At 40.1% G+C, this 22,556-nt stretch overlaps 1 pseudogene across 1 annotated transcript; it reads left to right on the top strand.

Annotated features, from left to right (window-relative positions):
- Window positions 1-18,994: 18,994 nt before the first annotated feature.
- On the top strand, window positions 18,995-22,525 carry LOC143596841 (U-box domain-containing protein 34-like; annotated as a pseudogene). The gene is made up of 7 exons (XR_013146790.1): window positions 18,995-19,123; window positions 19,470-19,558; window positions 19,689-19,954; window positions 20,028-20,129; window positions 20,774-21,199; window positions 21,390-22,139; window positions 22,227-22,525. The product of XR_013146790.1 is annotated as a U-box domain-containing protein 34-like (transcript).
- Window positions 22,526-22,556: the final 31 nt, after the last annotated feature.

Here is a 22,556-nt window from a genome sequence, read left to right as displayed (position 1 = left end):
AGGGGGTTCGCGGGACAGGTTGAGCGTGAGGGGATGGGGAGTGGTGAAAAGAGCCGTTTGAAAGATAAAATTGAGCCGTTGGCTCTTAATTTTTTTAAAAAAAAAAAATTTCTACTCCTATATATTACCCATTTTATACAACACTTTAACACAACTTCAAAAAACACCAAACTTACCCATTTCTTTATACAACACTTCCTATATATTACCCATTTCTTTCAAACTTTTTTAAAAAAAACCTTTACAAAATCCTATATAATACCCCTAAATCAACCCATTTTTACCATATCAAACACAACTTCAATCTCCAAACAACCCATCGTCCCATTTTTTTTTTAAAAATAATGTCGTCGTACTCGTCTGATTCCGACTCCTCCGAAGAGGATGATTTGCTTCTTCATGTAGGGGGAGTTTTGACCGCAGCCGTGGTAAATCTCTTGCAAAATCAAGCCCATCAACCCCGACTCCCGAGGGTTAGAGCACCACCTCGTGATCGCGATCGATCGGGTGCTAACGATACTTTGATGAGGCATTATTTTAGCCCTCAACCGGTATACGCGGAGTCGGATTTTCGAACTCGTTTTCGAATGAACAGGCAATTGTTCACGCGTATAGCGAGTGATTTAGAGGCACGGTATCCCTTTTTCCAACAAAGGGAGGATGCTAGGGGTCTTCCCGGTTTTACCCCTCTTCAAAAATGCACGGCTGCTATCCGTCAACTAGCGTACGGCATCTCGTCGGACGCTTTGGACGAGTATTTACAGATGTCGAAAAGGGTTGCACGTGAATCCCTTCATTTTTTCTGCCAAGGTAAAAAACATTAATTTTACTTTTTATTAAATATTTATTACATTTTTTAATATATATTGTACGTAGGAGTCATATCGACTTACGCTCGGAGATATCTGCGTAAACCTACAACGTATGACATCCAACGCATATATGAGGTGCACGCAGAAAAAAATGGTTTTCCTGGGATGCTAGGTAGCATCGATTGTACGCATGTTGGATGGGCTATGTGTCCAACGGCCTGGCGATGTCAGTTCCACCGTGGTGATCATGAAGGGCCGACCCTCATACTTGAGGCGGCGGTGTCACAGGATCTTTGGTTTTGGCATGCTTTTTTTGGTGTTGCTGGGTCAAATAACGACCTTAATGTTATCGATCAGTCACATTTGATCAACGACCTTATCGACGGGGTTGAACCACCTCAATCTTTTGTTGCAAATGAAGAACTCTTCAAGTACGGGTACTATCTGGTCGATGGTATTTACAACGAATGGGCTGTGTTAGTTCAAGCTTTTACGGATCCAGTCGCCGACAAACGGAAGTATTTTACGAAGAAGCAAGAGTCTGCTAGAAAAGATATTGAAAGAGCTTTTGGAGCTATAAAAAAACAATATTATGTTCTGGCGAACCCGATACGTTATTGGACTCGGGAGAGGATAATGGACGTCGTCTACACGTGTCTTATCCTACACAACATGACGTTAGAAGACGAGGGCAAAGCTATATGCCAAAACTACCAAGGTGACATTCCGCCACAACCGTCCACAATCAGTGATCAACAAAAACTTCATAACATAGCAAATATCAAGAGCCGTGAGATACACGGGGATCTTCGACATGAGTTGGTTGAACATTTGTGGGCGAGGCGACCAGAGGATCTTGTATTAGATTAGTTTTATTATTAAATATTATTGTTTGTTTAATTTTTAGTATGTTTTTTTTATTATATGAATTTTCAAAAAAATGTGTGTTTTTTTAAATAATTTTTGCGTTTTTTTAATAATAAGTTTTTTTACGCATTTAAAAAATAATAAAAAAAAACCGCTCGCGCCCCCTCTCGCGCCCCTCCACACCATGTCCCGGGGCGCGAGCACCACTACCAACACCCATCTTATCAACTTTCTCTCTCTGCCACACGTCACAATATTATTGGCTGGCGCCCCCACTCGCGCCCCCCACACCCCTCAGCCTAAAAGGAAATGTTCACATGCTCTCTGTCACTAATGATGCTTTATCTAGAAAAAAAAAACAAAAAACAATTTGGCATTTGTCATCCTCCATTGGGAACACTTTTGACTTTAATTAGGGAACATTAATAAAGTAATAAATTGTAGAAAATACAATAATTTATATGATCATGCTTTATGCATTTGCTTTTACATTTGATATCAATAAATTAACTCCAAATTCAAACCAATCGATTTGCTTTGATTATGGAAGTAGCTTATAATATGCTAAAGTCATAATAGTCAATTATAACTATGATATGGAGAGGATTAACTAGCAAAACTACTTTTAGTTTTACATTGGTATTTACGATATTTTCCAAATTAGTACGAGTATATATGAAATTGTCATAAGCTTTATTTACAATTTGAGTATCACAAGCTTTTTTACTCCGATGGGGGCAGTGATAATTTAAGATAAAAGAACTAAATATACCAATCTAATAATTTAAGAGTTAAAAAGCATGTGATGTCCTAATATCATCTCAATTTATTGCTTGTATATATAGTAGTTAAATCGAATATTAAAAAGAAAATATATTTTGATGAAAGTTGAAAGTTATTGTTTCACCACAAGGTTTATTCTTTAGCAATAATGGTTTAAGACCTCAAATTATCGTTGATAGAGTAGCTGAAGCGAATGTAAACGAAAATCTATTGTGATATTGATTGGAAACATATTATATTACCACTAGTTTATGTATCAGCTAGACGTGAGGAAAAATATTTTTTATATTACGGCTTATAAAATATAATCCATATAGAAACACATGAAACAAAATAAGTTTTTTTGTGTTGGCCAACGTAGCTTGAATGATAACAAAGTACACGAGTAAAAAGGTACATGTATCCATGAAATGCATGGTATAACTTGAAAAGTTGGAATCTAAGCTCATGGACCATGGTGGATGAAAAGTTGGAATCTAAACACTTTGATATGAAAAGCCAACATAGTTTAACTTAATAAAATGACAACACACCAATCTTCAAGAAGCGTATATTTGTTGTTTTAAAGACGTGATACTTGTTTCTACCAAGTCTATAAATCAACCTCGACAACAAATGTACTTGTGCCCATAAACCAAGTTGTTGCTACAACAAAGATAAGACCAATGATAGTGAATGAGATGGTTAGGCTAACAAGCTTCAAGGGTTCAGGTTAACCTAACGCAGGTCGTGGTGTCCCTCTACGTTTGTGAAACGTAGAAGGAGGTTCACTAGTTTGTTATTGATTGTTATAGTTCACCGAGGATCAAGAACCATGATGTTTGGGATCAGTTCTTAAATGATGTTCTTGGTGAAGCTATGAAGCTATTGAAATAAGAAATAAATAAGCTAAGAGCATATTTCTCAAGGAATAAGAGAAGATTAGGGAGAGTATGATATCTGCCCAGATCTTGGTGTGTTCTTGTTTATGGTTAAGTTCTCATTATATAGAAGGAGAGACTAAGCCTTTTGTCCAGTGTACAAACTAATTGACCTCCAGTTCGCTTAGAGGGTTGACCTTTGTGGGCGGGAAGCTTTGGACCGTTGGTCCATGATTAAAATAATAATACTTTATCTGAGCATGTCCCTTGCTCAGAGGGAACAGTGGTTTGATCAGTGAGTTGACATCGTACTGTAGCACGTGGGTACTGTTCACGTACTTGTTTACATAAATTTGGGCGGGAAACGAAGCCTTTAACCTTTTAACATTTTTAGCGTTAATGTGTTCCTGCCATTTTATTATTTCCTTGGGCTACCCCCGTCATCAGCCCCCCAAGTCAGAGGTGTTTGAGAGGTAAGCTCAAGGGCTTCTGACTTTTGCACACATTTTGTTTATTGCTTAAAGGCTTCAAGGCTTGTAAGCTTCGAGGCTTTGTTCAGTTTTGGTTGTTTTTATTGCCCATAGAACATTTTCATGTGAATCCATGTGATTTCCTTTGTTTTAGCCTAAATGGCATGTCATGGATGATATTAGCCTTTTAAGGCTTTGTTTATGACTCACAATTTTCTAAGTATTGTGTTTGGTTGCTTGTCTTGTTAGTATGATGTGTTTTTAGCTAACTTTCCTTAAGAAGTTTTAGTGCTGCAGTCACTTTAGCTTCATGGCTTCATTAGGTAAAAGCACATGTTGACTATCCTTTGTATCACTACTTAGTGTATGTTTTTGTTTCGTAAACTTTTTCAAAGCTTAAGGAATGAATTGGTGTAGGCTGTTCAGACCCGTCTATGAGACAAGTTTTTAGTTGACAAAATTTTCTAAGTCTCATTGAGTTGGATTGATATAGGAACTCACCCCTTATATAGGTCCATTTAACCCTTGAACCTATTGAGCGATGTGGCCTGGGAGCTCATCCCCTTACATGGCCCTTGCCATGGAGTTTCTTGCTAGGTTCTCAACCTGATTATAGGATAGTAAAGACAAGTTATGACAAAAACTTTATCATTTATTTCAAGAGGTTGTTGTTCACAAAAAGGAGAATTATACATCTCTTGTAGTACATTTCAAGACTTTGACTAGGCATGGAACCTTTTAAGCGTTTTGCCGTTCCAGTGTCTTGGGAGCTTATTGCCAACTAGGAGCTCGTTTTCTTTGTTCTTTGAAATCAACGGCCTCTTCGCCTCGGATATGTGTTTCAGCTCGTTCGAGAGCTTCTTCAAGGGTTTTAGGTAGGCACTTGTTGAAGTCCCTTGTGAGGTACTTGGAGGTGATGGCGTTCATGAAGCCTGCCACCCTCATTTTTTCGTCAGCCCCCACATATTGTAACCATTCTTTTTTCTACCTTTCGATAAAGTCTCGAAGGCTTTCATCATCTTTCTGTTTTATCTGGAAAATTATCGTGGCATCCTTGACATATCTCCTTTGTTGTGAGAAGTGGGCCAAGAATCCTTTGCTCAGATCATCGAAGCTTCGAACGCTTTGAGCAGGAAGGTCATTGAACCATATCCTGGCTGATCCGACTAATGTTTGCATGAACATCAAGCAACATTCAGCGTGGGACCATTTTTCGATTCTGGCCGCCCCAGTGAAGACCTGGAGGTGGTCTTCGGGATCCTCGGTCCCATCATATGTTTTTATATGGGGTGGCATCTTGATCTTTGCTTGGGAGTCATAATCAGCAATTTGTTGGGAGAAACAAGAAAGGTTGTCGGGCTTGTAAGGTTTCGCAAGGTCTTCATCTACCCTTGTATTATGACTCGTTGTTCCTTGGTGAGTACCCAGTGCTTGGTTGATGAGTTGGGTCCAAGGGAAGTGTGCCATCATTTGAGCCATCATTTGAGGTACGAGGTGTAACACCCCGACCAAAGGCGGATTATACATCGGGGCGCCACATATTGTTTCATTACTCGTGACACTATTGGGTGTCAATATTTAATAAATACATTCATTCGCGCAGGCGCAGGGTAAACACAAGATATAAATAAACCAACATAAATCAATATATTATAAATCAAAGTATTCGAACAGCAATAACTTGTCTTGATACATTTTAATCTAGGTCCAAAAGTAAAAACGTCCTATGTGTCCACAAGCTCCAAAACAGCTACTGCAAACCTGAACATGTGTTAAAATAAACGTCAAACACTTGCGTGCTGGTGAGAAATCAAGTTTAATACAATACATAGATAACAATAAATCTGCGCGCAACACGTGTATGTCTGGTGTTTAACAAGGGTGCAATCAGATTGTGATCAAGCCTAGATAGATCATAGCTCATAGTTCATAGTTCAATCCGTGCTCCCAATTGAGCACAAAAACGAGAAAACATCTGTGCAAGTGTAAAACAAGAAAACCGTAAATGATAGGTCTCCCGTGTTCATCTAATGGATCCATGAAAACTGCGGAATAGGCCGAACAAAGCGGTTAATGATACACACATACAAATAAACAGCCAAGTAAACGTCCTCAACACATGGGATACTGCGCGACTAAAGTTCATAAACAAGTTTAAGACTCTAAGTTTGTATGAACACATGAACATCCCAAAACATTAAAAGCAAAAAGGGATTAGGTACGAGATTACTCACTTGATAAACGGTGCGGTGTAAGATAAAGCAAGAACCAACTTTAAACAAGCACAAGTTAACCTATAAATAAGATTATTGTTTTAATGATTTGCTTTAAGTCTTGATTATAAGTTTGCATAAGTAAATTATTATATATATATATATATATATATATTACCGGAAAAGCAGGACAGAACAGGGAGGAAGACGGAGGCAGAGAGGGAGGCGGCAGAGAGAGCAAGGAGAACAGGAGAGATTAAGTGTTTTGTGTGTGTAGTGTTAAGAAAAATAAGATTATTATTTATAGAGAAACCCTAGGAGACATGAATCCAGAAAAAGGGGAAAAGATTCCAAGACAAACAGAACAAGACAAAACAAAAGATAACAAAAGATATCAAAAGATATGGCAGCTGCAGGGGGCAAGATAAAGCTGTCAGGGAACAGTAAAAAGGCATGGGCGGTTCAGAAAAAGGCACTGGTCAAGCATGGAAAAAGCAGATCTCAAAAGATTATGTCAGTCACTTTATCTGCCAACCAATGGGGTTGGCGCGCATGCTGCGCCGAAAGTAACTTTTCAGACATAAAGCAGATTAGGTCAACAGCTCAAAAGATAAGACATCACAAAAGCAAACGGCTAGATTAAACAGAAGAAAAGACTCAAGACATAGCGCGAGAAGGCTGGAGCGCGAAGGCAAAAGTGCGCGAGCGCGAAGGCAGACAGAACCAACCTTAACGCGTCGCGGGAAGAATCACATTTCCTAGCGCACCGCGGGAAGAACTATAATTCCTAGCGCGCCGCGGGAAGAACTATAATTCTTCGCGCGTCGAGGGATGAACTACGATTCTTAGCGCGCTGCGAGAAGAACTACAAATCCTTAGCGCGTCGCGGGAAGAACTACCGTTCTTAGCGCGCTGCGAGAAGAATTACAAATCCTAAGCGCGCTGCGAGAAGAGTTCGTCTCGCGAATCGCTGAAACAGATGGTCTTCACGCAGGATTCCTTGTAAGGGAGTCTGGCGCGTGGAGCTGCGCAGACAACCTTAGGCGGGAAGGAACAAAGGACAAGCAAAGAGTTAGAAGAAAAAGAGGAAAACAAGGCTTAAGGGCGGGACGGCGACAAGAGGGAAAAGAAGGCGGAAAGAGAGAAGGAGAGGGACGGCGGAAAGAAAGAGAAAGAAAGAGGCGGGAAGGAAAATATATTATTATTATTAAAAATAAAGTATAAGTATAAATAAATATTAAATCATAGAAGAAAGAGATCGGGTCAGAGAAACGGGTACCTGGGTCGGGTCGGATCGGGGCAGATGTCACAGTCTCCCCTACTTTAAGAAATTTCGTCCCGAAATTTATCTCGAAGTAGGTTGCGCAGAGAACAGGTGCGGGTACTTGATCTTCATTTGATCTTCCCTTTCCCATGTAAACTCGGCTCCGCGCTTGGACTCCCAGCGAACTTTCACGATAGGGATACGACTGCGCTTGGTTTGCTTAACCTCGCGATCCATAATCTCAACAGGCTTCTCAACGAAATGCATAGTTTCATCAACTTGAACTTCATCAAGTGGAATGTGAAGGTTCTCGTCAGCTAAACACTTCTTGAGATCGGATACATGGAACGTTGGATGCACATTACTGAGCGCGGGCGGCAGGTCAAGTCTGTAGGCAACTTTTCCCACACGCGCGAGAATCTTAAATGGACCAACATAACGAGGAGCAAGCTTACCCTTCTTCCCAAAGCGGACAACACCTTTCCAGGGCGACACTTTGAGGAGAACAAGATCACCAACTTGAAATTCGAGAGGCTTCCGCCTACGATCTGCGTAACTCTTCTGTCGGCTTCTGGCAGTCAGCAGATGATCACGGATCTTGGCGATTTTATCGGTTGTCTCTTGAACAAGTTCGGGTCCTGTGATTTGAGTTTCACCCACTTCGCTCCAACAAATCGGGGAGCGGCACTTACGACCGTAAAGTGCTTCAAATGGGGCCATACCGATACTGGAATGATAGCTGTTATTATAAGAGAACTCAATCAAAGGCAGGTGTGAATCCCAATTACCTCCAAAATCAAGAACACAAGATCGGAGCATATCCTCAAGAGTTTGAATAGTTCGCTCAGACTGACCGTCAGTCTGAGGATGATATGCCGTACTCATGTCCAAGCGAGTTCCTAGCGCAGATTGGAGAGATTTCCAAAAGCGAGATATAAAACGGCCATCGCGATCGGATATGATGCTCAAAGGAGTACCATGGCGGCAGACAATTTCCTTGACATAAAGCTGCGCGAGATGCTCAACACGGTAGTTTTCACGAATGGGCAGAAAGTGAGCAGACTTAGTCAATCGATCCACTATTACCCAAATGCTATCATGTTTGCTTGCTGTCAAAGGTAACTTGGTAATAAAGTCCATCGCTACACATTCCCATTTCCACGTAGGAATTTCTGGTTGTTCGAGCAAACCAGATGGGCGTTGGTGTTCAGCTTTTACTTTAGAACAAGTCAGGCATTTAGCTACGAACACAGCAATATCCTTCTTCATACCGGGCCACCAATAAGTAATGCGCAAATCCTTGTACATCTTATCAGCGCCAGGATGAACGGAATATCGAGATTTATGCGCTTCACTCAGGATATCAGCGCGAAGATTCTCATCAAAGGGAATCCAGATGCGATTGAGATAGCAGAGAATTCCACTCAGATTAGGGACAAAATGCGCTTCCGCGCCACACGCTAACTCGGCGCGAAGGTTACCATTACTGATGGATGCGCGCTGCGCGTCGCGAATGCGTGATTCAAGATTGCTCTGAATCGGCGCAAAGTGAAGCTGCGTGCGCGGCAAGATACAGTTAAGCTGGCAGGGTTTTCGGCTGAGCGCATCGGCTACCACATTAGCCTTACCAGGATGATACCGGATCTCACAATCGTAATCGCTGATGAGTTCGTTCCATCGGCGTTGCCTCATGTTGAGTTCCTTTTGATTAAAGATATGCTGAAGGCTTTTATGGTCAGTGTAGAGGATACACTTAGTACCATAAAGGTAGTGTCTCCAGATCTTCAAGGCAAAAACAACTGCACCTAGTTCGAGGTCGTGAGTTGTATAATTCTTTTCATGAACCTTAAGTTGCCTCGATGCGTAAGCGATAACCTTGCCTCGTTGCATAAGAACACAACCGAGACCTTGGTTAGAGGCATCGCAGTACACGACAAAATCATCATTACCCTCAGGTAGCGCAAGAACAGGAGCTTCACACAACAAACGCTTGAGCGTTAGAAAGGCTTCTTCTTGCTTCGAGCCCCAAATATACGGTTTACCTTTGTGCGTTAGAGCTGTTAAAGGCAAAGCGATTTTCGAGAAGTTCGAAATGAAGCGCCGGTAATAACCAGCTAAGCCCAGAAAGGAACGGATCTCGGTAGGAGTGGTCGGCGTAATCCAGTTCTTGATTGCTTCAATTTTGGATGGGTCGACATGGATACCCATCTTGTTCACAACATGGCCAAGAAACTGTACTTCATCAGACCAGAATTCACACTTGGAAAGCTTGGCAAAGAGCTGCTTGGTGCTAAGCTTTTGCAACACCAACCGAAGATGTTGCTCATGCTCGGCCTTGGTCTTAGAATACACCAGAACATCATCGATAAACACAATCACGAATTTATCCAAGAAAGGCCTACACACCCGATTCATTAGATCCATGAAAACGGCGGGTGCGTTGGTTAAACCGAAGGACATGACCAAGAATTCAAAATGGCCATAACGAGTTCGAAAAGCAGTCTTCGGAACATCTTCATCGCGGATGCGCAACTGGTGATAGCCAGAGCGGAGATCAATCATCGAGAAACAAGAGGCACCTTGGAGTTGATCAAAGAGGTCGTCAATACGCGGTAAGGGATACCGGTTTTTAATGGTGAGTTTGTTCAACTCGCGGTAATCAATACACATGCGAAACGATCCATCTTTCTTTTTAACGAACAACACCGGAGCACCCCAGGGCGAAGAGCTAGGGCGAATGAATCCTTTAGCGGTCAACTCTTGAAGTTGACTTGCCAATTCTTGCATCTCAGCGGGCGCAAGACGGTAAGGAGATTTAGCTACGGGGGAAGCACCAGGGACAAGATCAATACGGAACTCGACTTCACGAGCGGGAGGAATACCAGGAAGATCATCAGGAAAAACTTCAGGGAAATCACGCACAACAGGGATATCGCGAAGCTTCAACTTTCCTGCATCGGGTTTAACCACATGGGCTAAAAATGCAATACACCTTTTCCGCACGAGCCTTCGGGCTTCGGCGCAAGACATAAGTTTAAGACCGCGGGAGGGTTTTTCGCCGTAGATATGAAGATCACCATTCTCTCGAGGTATGCGAATCATCTTCTTGGCGCAAATAACTTCGGCGCGATTATGCGTAAGCCAGTCCATACCAATGATAACATCAAAGCTCCCAAGAGGCATGGGGATGAGGTCGATCAGGAAATCGTTTTCGTTAAGGTTAAGCGTGCAATTTTTAATCACAGAGTTAATTAAAACAGTTTCACCGTTAGCCAATTCAACCGAAAATTTTTCTTCTAAGTTATCGCGCGGTCGCGCAAGCTTCTGCTCGAAGGCGCGAGAGATAAAACTTCGATCGGCGCCAGTATCAAAAAGTACAGAAGCATAAAATCCGTTAAGCAAAAATGTACCATTAACTACGTCATTATTCGCTTGCGCTTGGTGCGCGGTTATGTTAAAAGCTCGTCCACGCGTCACTTGGTTCGAAATCTGGTTCACCGGATTCGCTTGTGTGATCTGAACTTGTAGTCTCGGGCACGCGTTCCGGAAATGACTGGGATCACCGCAGTTATAGCACGACCTGGGTCGTGGGTTTTGGTAGGTTGGTTGTGGGTTCTGCGGGTAGACTGGTGGTGTTGGCGCAATTGGGTTGGCGAGAGGGACTCTACAGTATTCGGCAGAGTGACCAACGCGGCCACATCGGTTACATTGTCGACACGGGGTTTGGGTTGGGTGGTGAAGTCTACAGGTTGGGCAAAATGGTTGATTTCCTGTGTAAGGTTTCTTAGGTGGCAGGGCAGGGAGTGCGGGATTAGTTAAGGCATAGTTATGGATTACAGGAGGTGTTGGGTAGGTTGACAGTGGGTTAGGCGCGTAAACTGGAGGTTGGTAGATGGGTTGCTGGACAATGGGCGGGTTGGTAAGCGCATAGGCTTTGCGCCTGCGCTTGAGGTTGTTATGGTTTGAGGGTTCAGGTTTGGTTGCTGCGGGTTCAGAGACAGTTTTGGTGGGTTTGGTCTTCTCAGCTCCCCGCAGGAACAGGGTTCCTGTTCTGACATGGTTGTCGCTGAGCACAGCGGCCAACTCGATGGCGTCAGAGAGGGTTACTGGGTTTCTAGCCCATACAGAATCTTGAATTTCCATGGGGAGACCCCCAAGGAATTTCTCTATGGCTCGGCGGGAAGGGGTAACAAGGTGAGGGACAAGCAGGCTTAGTTCATGGAAGCGCGTCGCGTACTCGCGCGCTTCACCGCTGTATTGCTTCAAGTTCCAGAATTCCTCCTCTAGGCGCTTAATTTCGTTGGGAGGGCAGAATTCTCGCGTCAGAATTTCCTTGAATTCCTCCCATGTCATGCTAGAAGCAGCCTCTGCGCCACGCGCATGAGCTACTCCATTCCACCATGTAAGCGCTCTAGATTCCAGGACACTGGAAGCATACAGGGTTCGTCTGTCTGAGGGGCATTGGGTATGGAGGAAAGTGTTTTCAATCTTTTCGAGCCATTGGAGCATCACGGTGGCTCCTTCAAGACCTGTGAACTTTGGAGGGTTACCCGCGTTGAAGGATTTAATGTTGTAACCAGAGGTGTTGGTATTGTTTTGGCTCAAAGCTTGGGCTATTGCGGCGGCCATTTCCTGGGAACGTTGCTGTCTACGCATGCGCGAGGCTTCTCTTCTCTGAAATCGGCGAGATAGCGGAGGCATTCTATAAAAGTTTTAATTTTAGTTAATATCTTGGTTTAGCACAAGGTATAACCTCGAAAAGCTTGGTTTCACGGAGTCAGTTACTGTCAAAAGTTAAAGTAAAATAAATGACCCTAAATGCAGATTTAATAAAGGTAACAAACTCGAATCAAGAATCGACAATTCATGTATCACCATGACTTTCCGAATTCCCAATTTTAAAATATACGAGCAAACGAGTATTGGGGATTGACGATTCATGTATCACCATGACTTTTCAATCTTCAATACAAAATATACAAGAAAATGAGTATTGGAGGTCGACAATTCATGTATCACCATGACTTTTCAAGTCTCCAACCTCAGAACATAATCGTAAATGGAAATTGAAAATCAACTATTCATGTATCACCATGACTTTTCGGATTTTCAAATCCAACAAACGAATATGTAAGTAAAATCAATAAAAATCGAAATTCAACAAAAATCGAAATATCGCGGAATAAAACATAAAATCATATACTGCGCAAGCGCGAGCATATTCATAAACAACGAGTAATTAACAATAAGCGCGCAAACATGAGATTTCTCTCATGCGCGAGGAGGGACTCTTAGGTATTCTAGGCCGTTACGTCTAACCACCTATCCTAAAGTCAACGAGCTCTGATACCAATCTCTAACACCCCGACCAAAGGCGGATTATACATCGGGGCGCCACATATTGTTTCATTACTCGTGACACTATTGGGTGTCAATATTTAATAAATACATTCATTCGCGCAGGCGCAGGGTAAACACAAGATATAAATAAACCAACATAAATCAATATATTATAAATCAAAGTATTCGAACAGCAATAACTTGTCTTGATACATTTTAATCTAGGTCCAAAAGTAAAAACGTCCTATGTGTCCACAAGCTCCAAAACAGCTACTGCAAACCTGAACATGTGTTAAAATAAACGTCAAACACTTGCGTGCTGGTGAGAAATCAAGTTTAATACAATACATAGATAACAATAAATCTGCGCGCAACACGTGTATGTCTGGTGTTTAACAAGGGTGCAATCAGATTGTGATCAAGCCTAGATAGATCATAGCTCATAGTTCATAGTTCAATCCGTGCTCCCAATTGAGCACAAAAACGAGAAAACATCTGTGCAAGTGTAAAACAAGAAAACCGTAAACGATAGGTCTCCCGTGTTCATCTAATGGATCCATGAAAACTGCGGAATAGGCCGAACAAAGCGGTTAATGATACACACATACAAATAAACAGCCAAGTAAACGTCCTCAACACATGGGATACTGCGCGACTAAAGTTCATAAACAAGTTTAAGACTCTAAGTTTGTATGAACACATGAACATCCCAAAACATTAAAAGCAAAAAGGGATTAGGTACGAGATTACTCACTTGATAAACGGTGCGGTGTAAGATAAAGCAAGAACCAACTTTAAACAAGCACAAGTTAACCTATAAATAAGATTATTGTTTTAATGATTTGCTTTAAGTCTTGATTATAAGTTTGCATAAGTAAATTATTATATATATATATATATATTACCGGAAAAGCAGGACAGAACAGGGAGGAAGACGGAGGCAGAGAGGGAGGCGGCAGAGAGAGCAAGGAGAACAGGAGAGATTAAGTGTTTTGTGTGTGTAGTGTTAAGAAAAATAAGATTATTATTTATAGAGAAACCCTAGGAGACATGAATCCAGAAAAAGGGGAAAAGATTCCAAGACAAACAGAACAAGACAAAACTAAAGATAACAAAAGATATCAAAAGATATGGCAGCTGCAGGGGGCAAGATAAAGCTGTCAGGGAACAGTAAAAAGGCATGGGCGGTTCAGAAAAAGGCACTGGTCAAGCATGGAAAAAGCAGATCTCAAAAGATTATGTCAGTCACTTTATCTGCCAACCAATGGGGTTGGCGCGCATGCTGCGCCGAAAGTAACTTTTCAGACATAAAGCAGATTAGGTCAACAGCTCAAAAGATAAGACATCACAAAAGCAAACGGCTAGATTAAACAGAAGAAAAGACTCAAGACATAGCGCGAGAAGGCTGGAGCGCGAAGGCAAAAGTGCGCGAGCGCGAAGGCAGACAGAACCAACCTTAACGCGTCGCGGGAAGAATCACATTTCCTAGCGCACCGCGGGAAGAACTATAATTCCTAGCGCGCCGCGGGAAGAACTATAATTCTTCGCGCGTCGAGGGATGAACTACGATTCTTAGCGCGCTGCGAGAAGAACTACAAATCCTTAGCGCGTCGCGGGAAGAACTACCGTTCTTAGCGCGCTGCGAGAAGAATTACAAATCCTAAGCGCGCTGCGAGAAGAGTTCGTCTCGCGAATCGCTGAAACAGGTGGTCTTCACGCAGGATTCCTTGTAAGGGAGTCTGGCGCGTGGAGCTGCGCAGACAACCTTAGGCGGGAAGGAACAAAGGACAAGCAAAGAGTTAGAAGAAAAAGAGGAAAACAAGGCTTAAGGGCGGGACGGCGACAAGAGGGAAAAGAAGGCGGAAAGAGAGAAGGAGAGGGACGGCGGAAAGAAAGAGAAAGAAAGAGGCGGGAAGGAAAATATATTATTATTATTAAAAATAAAGTATAAGTATAAATAAATATTAAATCATAGAAGAAAGAGATCGGGTCAGAGAAACGGGTACCTGGGTCGGGTCGGATCGGGGCAGATGTCACACGAGGTTGAAGCCTTGAAGACTTTCAGGGGTTGCTGCTGCTTGGCTTGTTCTCGTGGGAGTGCTCATCGTTGCATTTCGAGCCAAGGGTAGGACCGACATGGCCTGTTCCCACGTGGTGGCTGTAGGAGGGGGAACACTTGAAGCTGGTGACTGCCATATTTGGTCGAGAGTGGTCTCGTGCCCAAGGGGTTGTGAAGTAAACAAAGGGAAAGCCGTTGGGCTTGATCTCCCATAGGTGTACAAAGACGGGTTAAAGAGTTGACAGGTTACACTTGGACCAGCTTCTAAACGAGAAGCAGTAGGTCCTGAGCTGGTTAAAGGGGAAGGCGGACGTCCAAGTGACAGTGAGGGTTCTTCGTTGTCATACTCCAGCCTTAGTCTTATCCCCTTTTCTCTTTCTTGGCTCACGTGTCGGTTAAGAAGATGTCTTAGTTGCAAAAAATGTCGTGATACACCTTCCATCGTTAAGTCGACACGTTCCGGGGTGTTCGTGACTCCTGCATGAGGAGAAGGAACCCCAGATCGTTAAGGAGTCGGAGTTCGAAAAGGTGAAAACTCGAGGAACAAAGGTCCCGTCGAGGTTCCTCCCGGAGTGGAGAAAATCGAGGTTGTCGCCGGAGTTTCTTGACCGACGCTTGGTGTCGGTATTCTTGACACTTGGTTAACTTCTTCGGGAGATTCACCTTCTGACATGATGATTTTAGTGAAAATGGAGCTACACTACTGGTCTTTAAGATAAAGTAAGCGGCGTAGCCCCACGGTGGGCGTCAACTTGTTGCTACAACAAAGATAAGACCAATGATAGTGAATGAGATGGTTAGGCTAACAAGCTTCAAGGGTTCAGGTTAACCTAACGCAGGTCGTGATGTCCCTTTACGTTTGCGAAACATAGAAGGAGGTTCACTAGTTTGTTGTTGATTGTTATAGTTCACCGAGGATCAAGAACCATAATGTTTGGGATCGGTTCTTGAATGATGTTCTTGGTGAAGCTATGAAGCTATTTAAATAAGAAAGAAATAAGCTAAGAGCATATTTCTCAATGAAGAAGAGAAGATTAGGGAGAGTATGATATCTGCCCAGATCTTTGGTGTGTTCTTGTTTATGGTTAAGTTCTCATTATATAGAAGGAGAGACTGAGCCTTTTGTCCGGTGTACAAACTAATTGACCTCCAGTTCGCTTAGAAGGTTGACCTTTGTGGGCGGGAAGCTTTGGACCGTTGGTCCATGATTAAAATAATAATACTTTATCTGAGCATGTCCTTTGCTCAGAGGGAACAGTGATTTGATCAGTGATTTGACATCGTACTGTAGCACGTGGATACTCTTCACGTACTTGTTTACATAAATTTGGGCGGGAAACGAAGCCTTTAACCTTTTAACCTTTTTAGCGTTAATGTGTTCCAGCCATTTTATTATTTCCTTGAGCTACCCCCGTCATCACAAGTCTTTCTTTCTTTCTTTACACTTGAACTCCACATGTCAAGTCCAATAAACGATTGTTCCTAGCTAATCTTACTTTCGAACGACAAGCAATAACTCTGAGAAGAAGCCTTTTGCGATTCCTTCTTCATCAACACTAAACACTATTGTGTTTTCTGATAAGTTTTAAGTTGTGAGCTACTACCAACTTACAACCATAGTTGTAAGTCCAGTATATAGAAGTTGTTAGACCAAACTAGTTTTTAAGATATAGATGCTAAGAATAGTATTTTAGCACCACTCCAACATATTGTCTCAATAGGATATTGATATATAGGCTCTCTTTCATGTAAGAGTTTTAACTTTATAGCAAGGTTTTTAAGTAGTTTGTAAGTACTAATGTATGGTTTACGGTAAATATGAAAGTAAATAGACAAGCATATATATAACTCTGCTACTCTAGGCATTGGTATTAAGAAGTTATGTTCATAATACAAGGGTTAATGAGTATGGGAAGGATTAAGAAAATGTTTTACTCATAGGTGTTATACTTTAAAAGTTGACAGAAGAGAGTGAGCATTCATGGTTCTTGTATGAGAAATGTCGTACTTGAATTGTGTATGCTCTCTCTTCTTTTGTCATCTTTCTGCTTTCTTTCACGCATGTGTTAATAATTTCTTATATTTGGTTTGAAACACCGAATCATTGTTTATTATAGTTGTTACACATGTCTTTAACTTTATCGTGTAACAATTGGAACATTTGCTTGTGTGGTGTGAATAAACATGTTATTCTAAACTATAAGCAAATCATGGTTGGCTCAACCGTTTTTGGGGCACGAAACGAATGATATAAGTGAGTTACTTTTCGCCAAGAAAATTATTTTGCTTATTATATTATGATTTCTATATCATCTGTGTTTATGTAGTGACGGATTTAGTGCTTAAGGAGAGTGGGCACGTATCCACCGTACTGGCCCAAGTACAAAGGTAAAATAAGCCTTAAAAGATATAGATTTTAGCCCATATCTTGCTATATTGAGGTACTTTCTAAATCCGATGAGTCAACACTAAAAATTATAATAAACAAATTTTTTAAACACTTGATGCCTAAAAACTGTATGTTTATATTAGGACCTATGGAAAAATATTTTGAATTATGTTGTTTTATCGTAATTTTTGTTTTTTACCCGACACATTTTTTTGAACGATCCATACCAAACATACATATAATTAATTAAAAAAATTATGTTTTGAATTCGGATTCACATAGAAGTACGAGTCTAAAGCCCTTGCTTTATTAAATGCCGTTACTCGTGTTAGAAAAGGAAACAAATCAAAGGCGATTATTTAGATATCAGAACCGATCATCATATCTCGTTACAAAACTAAGTTTCGTTCTTTCCTCGTAACGTCAATCTCGTTTATCGATATTTAAAGGCAGCATAATGTGACATATGAGAAAATCATGAACAAAATATAAAGATTGTGAACTCATCACTTTTTTTCAATGCTATGAATCTTTAATGGGAAATAAATCAGATACAATAAGCTAAGTCGAACAACATAATCATATCAGTAAGTTTATATCAAACAAAATAGAGAAAATAAACAGACAAAGGCAAAGACAAGAACTCATATTTATGATAGTTTAACCAAAATATTTTAGCCTAAATGTATAATAATCAATTCATTGTTAACAACAAAAAAAATTAGGTCCAAATTCATTATTTTTGGCCTACTTTTTTTCGGCCCAAAATTTTCAAGCTGAATGGCAAAACCAAAACTGAACCGAATGCAAACCAAAAACCGAAAAAAAACCGAAACCAAACGGTTATCAAAAACTCAAAACCTGACATTTTAGTTTGTTTTTAGCTCAATCTGAACCGACTCACGTACACCCCCATCAGCAATTTCCCAAACCTAATTTGAGTTCATGGTGTTTAATATAATCTAAGCGAATTAATCTTATACTTGAGTGGTAATTGGTATGTAGTGATTTACATAACGGTGGATCAAGTAATTTTGTAATGGAGGAAAAAATTTAGATTTGTATATAGGAATTTGATATAAAAGTGACTATAGTTGTTGAAGAAGACATTAAGTATGTTTGTACAACTTTTGATACAAGTTTTTGAACCAGTTGTGCAGTTTGTAGAATATAAAGAACATAAATTAGGGGTGGTGTGTACTCTGAATCTTTTTTACCACAAGGAGGAATGTTAGTATGTTACCCCTCTCCTTTGATGAAATCGACACAGCTAAAATTATTCGATTGTTTACCAGATATCGAAGTATCATTCGAGAAAGAAATGTAGAGATCTTGTAGATCCTAGGTAATGTCATCAGTATACTTCTAATGATGACAAACCTAAAAATCTTTTGGAAAGGAAATATTCTAACTTCCATGTAACATTTGAAAAACAAGTTGTGTTTATCTAGCAACGAAGAAGCAACATATATGATTTTCGTATTTAAAATCTTGAGCATTTATCATCTGCAGCAGGAAAACAAGTCTCTATTATGGAGCTAGATGCTAATGTGGTGGCCATGTATATGAAAGACATGAAATCACAAGCTGAAGAAGTATTTATACCTTTCAAGAAACTCTGCAAAGGCAAAAAGGTGCTTCTTTTTTTGTCATTATACCTTTTTTATGCATACAAGTCACTAAAAGATTGGATTTTTGCCTCATTTGGGTTCTCAAAGTTTTATAGGATATTTTATTGATGACTCAAACCGGACAAAAACTTTCATAACAAGCCCACAATCACACTGACCCAAACGAGGCAAAAGAACATTTTTGATCACTCATTGTACAAAAGGACTAAAAAAACGACTAAAACACAATAAAAGTAAAAGCACATTAATATTTTGTGCTAAAAATCTAGTTAATCTTTTACTGGTTGTCTTGTTGTAACTAAACACTTCTATTTTGCAGATAGAAACTTTGGTGCTGGAAGCTGATGACCCTGCATCAGGTCTTGTAGGATATGCATCTGAGTCAGGGATTAATAGTTTGGTTCTTGGTTCATGCTCTTCCAGTTGGCTCAAAGGGTATACTATCACTATTCATTTTTATCTTTAATAAAGGAGTTTTTGGGCTCGTTTATTTAAACTACTTTTTTGCTTATTGTTTTCTAAAAGCAGATAAGCATTTTTGAGCGTTTGGATAAATAAACGTGATTGTGGTTATATGCTTAATTTAGAAAGAACTGAGTTGTTTTCAATAAGCTGATTAGATTGCTGATTGTTATAAACGTCTATCCTTAACATGAAATAAGTTGTTTTCCGTAAATTGATTACCTCCTTCTGTTCGTAACATAAGTTGTTTAAACAGGCAAAACCCAAAACCCATTATGTATCGGAATTATTAATTTTAACTTCTAATGTTTGCTTTTAGGAAGTCAGTACCCTCGTCCTTTCTAAAACTTGCTCCAAGAACCATAGATGTATATGTTGTGTCCAGAGACGGTCTCATCTCTGATTCAGGTGATCACAGTTGACTTAAATGTAAACTCTACACCGTCGTTACTGATAAATTTGTTAATCATATATGATGGAACACTAATTATTGATTAAACAAGTAATAGACAAAATTACATATTGGTGTTAACTACAGAGAGCGTTTCCATGGCTGGGATGTCGTGTGGCATGAGTTACCTATGGTGTGGAAGCTGTTCTTCTAACGAGTACGATATGGAAAGTGCATATGCCCCGTCATCTGTGACTGACATTACTCGTTTAAATTCTCAAATATCAAACCATGAGAAAGCTTCAATCAATTCTAGTACTATGACCAGCACTCCCATGAGGAGCTTGGGTGATGCAATTTTGCAGTCCGGAGTGACAAACAGAAGTTCTCTGTCTTCTACACGTTCTGATCAGGTGCTTTATAAATTTGTCGTTACTTTATATCATTCTTATTTTAATGTTAACACATGTAAATATCTTTTTGCAGTCAAACTTACAGGGTGAAGTAGAAAAACTAAGGCTTGAGTTACAAAATGCTGTCAGTATGTACAATCAGGCTTGTGATGAGCTTGTCCATACACAAAAGAAGGTTAGGAGTTTTGCTTTGTTTTTATACATTTGCAGGAACCATGAATCATACTAGGATAAAAAATGGTGGTTGGTCAATGGGTCAAAACAGTTCTGGGTCAAACAGTCGTGGTTCGGCTGAGCTGACCCGCAAACACTTTCTTGTAAATATGGTAGTAGGTTATCTGTTAAATATGATTATAAAAACGTATAATTTTTCTTTTTTTTAGTTAAGAGATTTAGAAGGTTTATACATTTAATTAATCCGTTTGGCCTGTTTCCTTTTTAGTTTAATCTTTTAGCTTAACCTATTTGGCGTGTTACAGATAAAACATAACCCAAATTGACCCATTTGTATATGAATGGGTCCGAACGGCCACCTCTAAAACAAATAAAACATAGCCCAAATTATCAAATGATCAGATCATCTTTCAATTTCTTCATCATGGGAAAAATTTATGAAAGTATTGATTTCATAATTACTCTTTGTTGCTGCAAGAAATCTTAAATTTTGTTTTCATTCAGAACAATTTACTGGAAGAAATGGTTGTTTTTGCATAAAATACTAACGTTTTTTACATCAACTGAACAAAATGACCCAAACCGGACTAAAAAGCAAAATAAAAATGTGGACTTTTATGAAAGATGAAACATTACCATGTGCAGGTTCAAATGATTTCTTTTGATAGAAATGAAGAAATGAAAAGAATGAATTCTTTAGCAGAACGTGAAGAAAAATACCGAAAAATTGCTGCTGAAGAAAAACAAAAGCATCTGGAAGCAATTAAAGAAATTGAAATGGCATGAGATCTCGAAAAAGAGGCACATGAAAGAGAAATAGCAGAAATAAAAGCTTCAAAGGAATCTTCAGAGAAACAACAGATTGTTGATGCGTTACTTGTTGGCGACAAACGCTACAAAAGATACGCAATTGGCGAGATTGAAAAGGCTACAGAATTGTTTTCGAAAAGCAAGGTGATTGGTGAAGGAGCATATGGTAAAGTCTACAAATGTAGCCTTGATCATACCATGGTTGCAATCAAAGTTCTTTCTTCAGATACATCTGAAAAGAAACGCGAGTTTTTAAGAGAGGTTTGAATTGAATTCTTTATATGCTTCTAGTTAATATAATATCGATACTGGTTGAATGCACACGACTATGCAAGTTCAATCACATAGCGGTGTCAAATTCTCATTCACTCCCAAAACCATGCATCCAGACACCCCCACAATTAACTTGTTAATTTGTTAGCATTTACATCATTTTATTGGTTTTACGCAGGTCGAGGTTTTGAGTCAACTAAGCCATCCACACATTGTTCAACTTCTTGGAGCGTGCCCCGAAAAAGGTTGTCTAATATATGAATACATGGAAAACGGAAGCTTAGAGGACTTTATCTCCAAAAAAAACCCTAAATATCATCTTTCTTGGTACACTCGTTTTCGTATAGCTTTTGAAGTAGCCTGTGCCCTTGCATTCTTACACAACTCAAAACCCGAACCCATAATACACCGTGATCTAAAACCCGGGAATATCTTGCTTGACCGAAACTTTGTCAGCAAAATTGGAGATGTGGGAATGGCAAAACTAGTTACAGACGTGGTCCCTGATTATATAACAGAGTACAAGGATTCTATTCTTGCGGGTACTATGTATTATATTGACCCCGAGTATCATAGGACTGGCACGGTTAGACCAAAGTCAGATGTGTATGCTCTCGGAGTTATAATTTTGCAACTGTTAACATTACTTTCACCGAAAACAGTTATATCGAAAGTTGAATCGGCTGTTAGTTGTGGTACATTGTTCGACATATTGGATGAGTCGATACCCGATTGGCCAGTAGCTGAAGTGGCCGAGTTGACTCAGTTAGGGCTTAAATGCTGTAGTCTTCGGTGCAGGGATAGACCCGATCTTGACACCGAAGTACTCCCGGTTTTGAAGAAACTTCATGAGTTTGGTGATATGAGTAAAAAGATTGGGAAAAACAAGAGTGATGCTCCTAGTCACTTTTATTGTCCAATTGTTCAGGTATAAATTATAATAATATATGCTTATATAAAAGGATATAATATGTTGATTATTGTTATTACAAATTCGATTTCTTTGTCAATATAGGAAATAATGGATGACCCTCACATTGCTGCTGATGGTTTTACATATGAACATAGAGCTATAAAAATATGGCTTGAAAGACAAAACGCATCACCCATGACAAAACAACGGCTACAGCATAAGACGTTAACTCCCAATCACACGTTGCGGTCAGCCATACAAGACTGGCGGTTACAGTCAGCATCCCCAAAGAGTTCAACATGAGACATTTGTTCTCCATGTCTCTAAAACCCAAGTGTTTATAAACCATTTCATTTCTCTGCAGTTATGACTTATCTTGAATATCATTTGTTCTCAAATATTTAAATCCAGCTGTAATTATGGGTTTGGGAC

This window comes from Bidens hawaiensis, unplaced genomic scaffold, assembly GCF_021521415.1.
Source record: "Bidens hawaiensis isolate Kalapana, Puna unplaced genomic scaffold, B.hawaiensis_p1.1 tig00047074_1, whole genome shotgun sequence".
NCBI lineage: Eukaryota > Viridiplantae > Streptophyta > Magnoliopsida > Asterales > Asteraceae > Bidens > Bidens hawaiensis.
This window is presented reverse-complemented; position numbering and strand designations above follow the sequence as displayed.